Raw genomic sequence first — 8,986 nt, 5'->3', positions numbered from 1 at the left:
GCGTCTGTTTTTGTAAACATCATTGTTTGTACTGATTTCAGTTTGCCTTCATGGCAAATAATCAGAACCGAAACAGCCTATATGTTGACAGCTACAAGTCATTTGACTCTGGTTGTAACTAGCTCTCATCAGTCGGGCTGAAGTCTGAATATCGGCAACATGATGGCTGTTTTTATTTCTTCTAAACCAATAAAATGCTGCTTAACTTTTTATTTTGCCTGCTGCCGTTTTGAAACGTTGTTTAGTTATTATTCCCATGTGAACACTCTGCTGTCTGACTGCCTGTTAGAATCAGTGTGAGGTCATAAAGTGGGATCAGAGCAGACTGCAGGTGGTTGAACATATCTCCTTTTATTTCAGCTTCTCAGCTCTGAGTTCAGGATTTGAGCTGTTTCTCTCACAGATTAATAACAGATCAAAACTGAGACAGTGAGTACTGAGCGCTGAAATCAAACTGAACTTCCTACAATGATTTGACGTTTGTAACTGTCATTGTGTTATTAATGTGAAAAAGTGCAGCTAGCGGTGAGGAGGCTGCAGAGCAGAAACCCACACAGCTGCAGGAAAGGAAGTGCTGATTGGCTGTCAACAGTTTTTTTTATGAGTCCTAATAACCACTGAGAACAGATTCATATCTGCTGCTGTACACACTCATCAACTCCTCTCCCTCTCTGTAGCTGTTTGTCTTTTCTCTTGTTGTCTGGAAGCCTTTTTTCCACTGAGCCCTCCACCCACACAGAGTTGAACTGAGCCCAGAGACCAACAATGACGACCCACCTGGAGGTCACGTCCATGGACTTTATTTATGGGGATTTTAGCCATCAAAGGTGAACTTTACAGTTTACACTTGGTGTTGATGAGAGCCAACAAGTCCTCATACAAACATGACTAAAGGCTTCTTTGTCAGAGCCGGAAACAGAAACACATTTCATCACAATCCATCCAATCGTTGTTGAGGTATTTCAGGAAGGGCTTGGTAACAGGAGCTGAAGCAGCAGCAGCAGCAGTAAAAGGCCTCATAAGTGAAGCAGTGCGTTGTTGTAGCCACTAGAGAGCAGCAGTACTCCCAAATACACACTACATTTTAATGATATTATTCTACATTTTAATGATATTTATACTACATTTTAATAATGATATTATACATATACATACACATACACATACCAACTTTGTTTTCTGTACTATATGCTAAATATATTGTGCTACATCCCTGAGCACGGATGAAAACATCACCATCCTATCTGCTGACAAAGGAAAATTCACAGTGGTCCTAAACACAGCGGACTACCAGGACAAAGTCAACACATTACAAATGGACACAAATACACAAGAAAAAGGCCATAAAATGTCTATAACAGCTACAGGAAGAAAACATCACCCGTGAACAAAGAAGGAGCCCCACTCAGGCCCAATAGCATAAACTCGGTCACCTACAACATTGCCAAACACATATCTACCATCTTAGCCCCCTTGGTTGGCAACACGCCTCACCACATCCAAAACTCCATAGACTTTGTGAACAAAGTCAGAGGACTGAAACTGGACCCAGATGAAACCATGGTGACCTAAGATGTGACTTCCTTGTTCACATGTATCCCCACCAGTCAATTCAATTCAATTTTATTTATATAGCGCCAAATCACAACAACAGTTATCTCACAGCGCTTTTCATAAAAGAGCCGGTCTAGACCGTACTCTATGATGCTATTTACAGAAGCCCAACAGTTCCCACCAAGAGCAGCACTAGGAGACAGAGACAAGGAAAAACTTCCTTTAAGAGGCAGAAACCTCGAGCAGAACCATGACTCAGGGTGGGCGGCCATCTGCCTCCACCGGTTGGGGTGAAGGAGAGAGAGGGAGAGCGAGAGCGAGAGAGAGAGAGGGGGGGGGGGGGGGAAGGAGAGAGAGGGGTGGGAGGCAGCCTACACAATATACACACAGAGGTACAGACAGTAAAGGTGATGTTGCTATAGACTAAATGAAAAATGGTACAGATATTTATAGTAGTGTTAATGATAACAATCGTAATGTTAATGATTATAATAACAATGAAAATAATGGGACTAGTAACAATAGTTGTTGTAGCAGAGGGTGTCGCAGCAGGTGACCCGCAACCACAGATTCAGACTCCACAGCTCCAGAGCCAGAAAACCTGCAGGAAGTGATAGGAGGAGAGAGGAGAGGGACGAGAAAGTACAAGACTACCAGAAAGAGGAGAAGTTGTGATTGTAACATGCAATAATGGGATGAGGTTGCATACAGAGGGAGAGAACGTAGAGGAGAGAGGAGCTCAGTGCATCATGGGAAATCCCCCGGCTGATGGAATCGCATTCTTAAATTTAGCTACAGCACTATCAGACAGGAATCTTGTATAGAAATTTTTGCCCAATGGTGTATAGTTTAGCAATACAAACTCAAAAGTTATCAAACAGTGGTCGGACAAAGAGGGATTCTGTGGGAACACTATTAAATGTTCAATTTCAATACCATACACCAAAACAAGGTCGAGGGTGTGGTTAAAACAGTGAGTCGGTTCATGAACACTCTGAGAGAAGCCAATGGAATCTAACAGAGAGATAAACGCAGTACTGAAGCTGTCATTCTCAACATCCACATGAATATTAAAATCCCCTACAATAATAACTTTGTCCGTTTTAAGGACTAAAGTTGACAAAAACTCTGCAAATTCAGATAAGAATTCAGAATACGGGCCAGGTGCTCGGTACACTATAATTACAATGTAACCATAATTTCAATGGTCGGGGGGCAGACACACCGTCACTATAGGATTTTCATTAGTAACTCCTGAAATGGAGGAGCAGAGAAGTGTGTTAGACTGCGACTCTGCGTAGGGTTTTGGGTGGGTAACTGCTGAATTAGAAGGGCAGAGAAGTGTGTTAGACTGCGACTCTGCCTCCTGGTCTCAACTCTGGGTTGTCATGGATTTGGTCCACTAATAAACTTGGCCAGATTTCTAGAAATGAGAGCTGCTCCTTCCCAAGTGGGATGGATGCCGTCTCTCTGAATCAGACCAGGTCTTCCCCAGAAAGTCTGCCAATGATCTACAAAGCCCACGTCATTTGCTGGACACCACCTCGACAACCAGCGGCGGAATGACGACATGCGGCTATACATGTCATCACTGGTCAGATTTGGCAGGGGTCCAGAGAAAACTACGGTGTCCGACATTGTTTTTGCATATGTACACACCGACTCAACATTAATCTTAGTGACCTCCGATTGGCGTAACCGGGAGTCATTACCGCCGACGTGAATAACAATCTTACCGTATTTACGTTTATCCTTAGCCAGCAGTTTCAAATAAGACTCAATGTCGCCCGCTCTGGCCCCAGGGATGCACTTAACTATGGCCGCTGGCTTCGCTAACTTCACGTTTCTCAAAATGGAGCTGCCAATGATCAGAGTTGGTTTCTCAGCGGGTGTGTCGCTGAGTGGGGAAAATCTGTTAGAAACGTGAACAGGTTGATGATGCCCCGTGGACTTTGAATGCTTACGACTATTCCTCCTTCTCACCCAGCCACCGCTTCCTGGCTGCTCAGGAAATCCCGGGGGATGGCTACCACAGGCCACCATGGAGGCAGTAGAAACTGTAAGGACACGACTGCTACAAGACAACACCCTGGACAACAGAACTAGCATCAGCTCTGACATCTGTAAATTACTCGACCTCTGTCTAAACACCACCTATTTCCAGTACAACAGAGGATTCTACAGACAGAAGCATGGCTGTGCCACGGGCTCAACAGCATCACCTATTGTGGCCAACATGGAAAGTGGAGGTAACCAAAAGCCAGAACTCCTTCAGATAAACAGCACCGAGCTACTGGTACAGGTATGTGGACGACACAAGGGGTAGATATTAAAACCCAGGAAGTGCAAGCCTTCACTGAACACATTAACTCTGTGGACAGTAACATCAAGTTCACACAAGATGTCAACGACAGCAGTTTGGCCTTCCTGGACTGTGCTGTATACACTGAAGAGGACAGGAGCCTGAAAATGAGGGTTTACAGAAACCCACACACAGACCAATACCTACTTTTCAATCCTAAATGGACTTTTGTGAAAACAGCCAGAAGATCCAGGAACAACATCAACACTATGAGGGATGAGGAAAGAAGAGCTAACGCAAAAAACAATGTGATTCCATACGTGTCTGGAGTAACAGAGAAACTCAGGAGGATATTCAACAAACACAACATCCCTGTGTTTTTTAAACCCAAGAACAGACTAAGACAGATCCTGGTCCACCCCAAAGACCGCACACCCAAACACAAGAAAAGTAATCTAGTGTATGCGGTCCAATGCAGTGAGGAATGCACAGACCTGTATATTGGGGAGACTAAACAACCACTACACAAACGAAAGGCTCAACACAGAAGGACCAACTCCTCAGGTGAAGACTCTACTCGCAGTCTACTTACATCTGAAGGACAGAGGACACGCGTTTGAGGACCACCAGATGCACGTTTTAGACAGGGAGGATGTATGGTTTGAAAGAGGTTTCAAGGAAGCCATCTACACCCGGGTAGAGAAGCAGTTGATGAACAGAGGAGGGGGTCTACGCCACCGCTTATCCCACACTTACAATGCTGTCCTTTCATCTCTTCCCAGGAAACTGAACAAACGTAACCTCTTGGCCTCAGGTGATGGTCGTTCAGACTTGGCCTTGGGTGACTTTAACGACCATAACAGCTGTCGTTACAACAGCCAGGAGCACCAACCTTGGATAACTATGACCTAGATCACTGAGAACCCTCACAGATATATTATACTACATATTGTTTCTATTATACCACATACTTAACCCCTTGACGCCGATTGTAGCGAATTCGCATCACACCTCTTCCAAGATAGCGCATGGATTCCCCCAATGCCTGTTGGTGCATATTCGATACGTACCTAGGAACCTTTTGCAGGCCCTGGTTTCTCGTTTATGATTGTTGTCGCAAATTTGCATCATACCTACATCATACCTGAATTTATATCTTTTCTATGTTCTATAGACAAATGAACAATCTTCACTTAATCTTGTCACAAGATCTCTGACGTAATTGCTGATGTAATCTGCACTCTGCGCATGCGTTGGCGTCTGTAGCCACCTGTCGGAAGCTCCATCTTAAACCGAACTCTTATCGAGTTTTAATCCATTCTTTTTCGTTACCTTTTTTATATCCTTTTTATTTAACTTAAGTTTTTAACTTAAGTTTTACGTGGGTTAAGGATTTTAGCCATCCGACATGGATTTTAAGATAGATGACCGTAAAAACGCAATCAACGCTACTGATCGCAACAAAGCTCCGGTGACTATGCTAGCCGAAATAACTCTGCCCCATGAGGACTGCTCACTCCTTAAGAAAGCGAACAAGAAGATTGCTGACCTTATGGAAGACATCCGACGACTTTCAGAGGAACTCAAAGAGAAAGATTCCCCGATGACTGGCTTTATGGATGTGGCTTCAGTACAAGCCAAACAGATTGTTTCTCTTAGCGCAACCGCTAACATCCAGGACACCGTGCTCTAGCCTTCCCAGGCTTTCATCCTGCTCGACTCCAAAGCATCAGCCAACCTGAGCTGAAGTGGTGGTCCGTGGCTGCAAGAGAGGCTCGGATGGGGCTGCCTCTCCTCCGCTATGCAGCCTTGTCTAACGACACTTCGGTCCATCCAGCGGATGCACCTGCGGCTTCGAGTCTCCCTGATACGGATCTCTTTCGGCGCACAGTGCCTGCCGACACTGTTGCATCTCCTCCACCGGCTACATCTCCTGCACTGGGCCGTCATCCCGGTCAAAAACCTTCGCTTCCCGACGTAGGATCCTGAAGGAGGCTGTGCTCAGACGCTCCGGAGGCCGTCTCTACCCTGCACCGTCAGGTAGCCCTTCTCTCAGGTCTGTTACTGCTACTCCAATACAACACTCGGCAGCTCACACACTCCATCCTCAGTCCGCACGCAGTGTTGAAGCAGATTCTGCTCAGTCCTGCTCTGGAACCCCAAAACCGGCATCTCCTCGTCCCCTTTTCTCCCCAACCACACTAATAATTGGTGACTCCATAACCAGAAACATCCGTTTCTTTAACGCTACCACTCGCTGCTTCCCCGGTGCCACCACAGCTGACATTTTAAAAAAACTCCAGGACCTGATGCCGTCGCTCCCGTCCTCCATCACAAGAGTGATAGTCCATGCCGGAACAAATGACACAGCTCTTCGGCAGTCTGAGCTGACAAAATCAGATTTTAACCGTCTTTTTAACTTTTTAAAGCAGTGTGGAAAGTCCGTTTTTATCTCTGGTCCCATTCCCACAGTTGGTCGCGGTGCTGGCCGCTTCAGAAGACTCCTTGGCCTCCACGACTGGCTCCAGTCCGCCTGCAGGGCTCATCGTGTGTGTTATGTGGATAATTTTAATATTTTCTGGCAAAGAATGTCTCTTTTTAAGACAGACGGACTTCACCCAAACAAACAGGGCTCAGAAAGATTTACTGCGCACATACAGCATGTGGTGCGGTCCACACATGACTTACGTGAATGACTAATCATTCATGCAGCACACCTGGACACACCACCGCTCACTGAACAGATCTCTGCCTCACTGCCACAAACAACTGTCTCCACCTGCTGGCATGTAAAGCCGTCTGCTCCCAGCGCTGTTCCAAAGACTTCTATTCCTGTCATCATCACGCATAGACCAGTAAACCGAAATGTGCACATCCCACACAGAAATAATAGTAATCTCTTAAGGATTAGAACAACTGCACCAACTCCAGCACCCAGAACAAACTAATTTAAAATGGCTCTCTTCAATTTGAGATCACTTTCAAGAAAGACTTTTATCTTAAATGATTTTATCTTGTCTGCAAATCTAGATTTTATGTTTTTAACTGAATCTTGGTTGCAAATGAATGACTATAGCCAGCTAGCTGAACTGTGTCCGCCTCAATATGATTGTTTTAGTCAACCGAGGGTCAGTGGTCGTGGTGGTGGGCTAGTGAGCGTGTATAGGAAAAATTTAAAATGTCATCAAGTACGCTGTGATGAATTTAGCTCCTTTGAAGTTCTCACTCTTAAAGTTGGAGGGCTGCAACCTATCATATTTGTTATAATTTATCGCCCCCCAAAACCGCCTGGAGGATTTTTATCAGAACTTCCTGAATTTTTATCTACTCTGGTTTTAAATTATGACAGAATTGTTCTTTGTGGCGATTTTAATATTCATGTTGATGACCCCAACAATGTTAATGCAACTGACTTTTTAAATATGGCCACTTCTTTTAACTTCAAACAACATGTCAAAGGGCAAACCCATAACCGTGGTCATACACTGGACTTGGTTTTTACCCTGGTGTCAGCATTTCCTCTGTGGAATTAGTGGACATGACCATATCTGACCACAGATGTATTGTTTTTAGCTGCGATTCGCCTGTTACTCATGCCGCCTCACCAAGCTCCGTGTGTTGTCGCATCTTTAATGAACAAAGTGTTTCAAAGTTTTGCGCAGTCTTTCAGAGCCAAAGCCAACACCTGTCTGATTCCAACACCAACAATCTGGTCGATCACTTCAATCATATCTGCTTGTCGTCACTAAATATTACTGCTCCTCTAAAGGTTAGGCCTACGTCTAAAGCTAGTAAGCAACCCTGGATAAATGACAGCATTCGCAGCCTAAAAAGGGAATGCAGGAAAGCAGAGCGCAGATGGAAAAAATCCAATCTCCAAGTCCATTACCACAGTCTGAAGGATTTATTAATTAACTACAATAAATGGTTAAGGATGCGAGAACACACTATTTTTCTGAACTCATTACTACACATAAACACAATCCCAGGTTTCTGTTTAAGACTGTGGATCAGCTGGTAAACCCAACCCCTCCTTGTGCCTCAGCTGGAAGTAATGATGACTGTGAATTGTTTTTATCTTATTTTACCAATAAGGTGGTGTCAATCAGAGCCTCTATTACCCCCGTGGCCTCTTACTCAGAGGTTCCTCACCAGCAACAACAGAGTTTTAACCAGTTTTATCCCATCGACTTGTCTGAGCTTTTAAAAACAGTATCACAAATGAGAGTGTCCTCCAGCCCACTTGATATAATACCTACAAAATTTTTACTAAAAGTAATATTCTGTTGGGCCCCATTTGAACAGCTCCCTATCTACTGGTTGTGTCCCTGATTATTTTAAAACGGCTTGCGTGAACCCACTTTTAAAGAAACCTGGTTTAGATCCCTCCCTCCCACAAATTTTAGACCAATTTCAAAACTGCCTTTTATTGCAAAGATTCTAGAAAGAATTGTGTCCAAACAGCTGCTCACTGTGCTGGAAAATAACAAATTATTTGAAAAGTTTCAGTCTGGTTTCAGGAAGTACCACAGCACTGAGACTGCCCTGCTTAAAGTCACCAATGACCTTTTAATGTCTGCTGATGAAGGTATGTGCTCAGTCCTTGTACTCCTGGACCTTAGCGCTGCTTTTGACACCATTGATCACAACATCATGTTAGACAGACTGAGGCACTGGGTGGGGATCTCTGGTACTGCCCTAGAATGGTTTTCATCCTACCTGTCAAATAGGAAGTTTTGTGTGTCTGTAAACAACTATGTCTCTTCATTCTGTCCAGTTAAATATGGTGTGCCTCAGGGGTCGGTCTTAGGACCCATTTTGTTTTCCTTGTATCTGCTTCCCCTTGGACATATTATCCATAAACATGGCATTTCTTTTCATATTTATGCTGATGACACACAAATATACTTGCCCGTCAGATCCACAGACCCTGGAATGCTGAGTTCACTTAACAACTGCCTTTGTGAAGTTAAAAAATGGATGTCAAATAATTTCCTCCAGCTGAACTCAGACAAAACAGAAATCCTGGTCATCGGGTCTCAGCAGATGGCAAATCAAATACTGCCATCTGCTGGTTCCCTAGTAAATCACATTAAGCCTGTGGCAAAGAACCTTGGTGTTTGGTTTGAT

This window comes from Micropterus salmoides, unplaced genomic scaffold, assembly GCF_014851395.1.
Source record: "Micropterus salmoides isolate LMB-PRFRI ecotype aquatic unplaced genomic scaffold, ASM1485139v1 Ms_hic_scaffold_14, whole genome shotgun sequence".
Classification (NCBI taxonomy): Eukaryota; Metazoa; Chordata; class Actinopteri; order Centrarchiformes; family Centrarchidae; genus Micropterus; species Micropterus salmoides.
Note: the sequence above shows the minus strand (reverse complement) of the source record.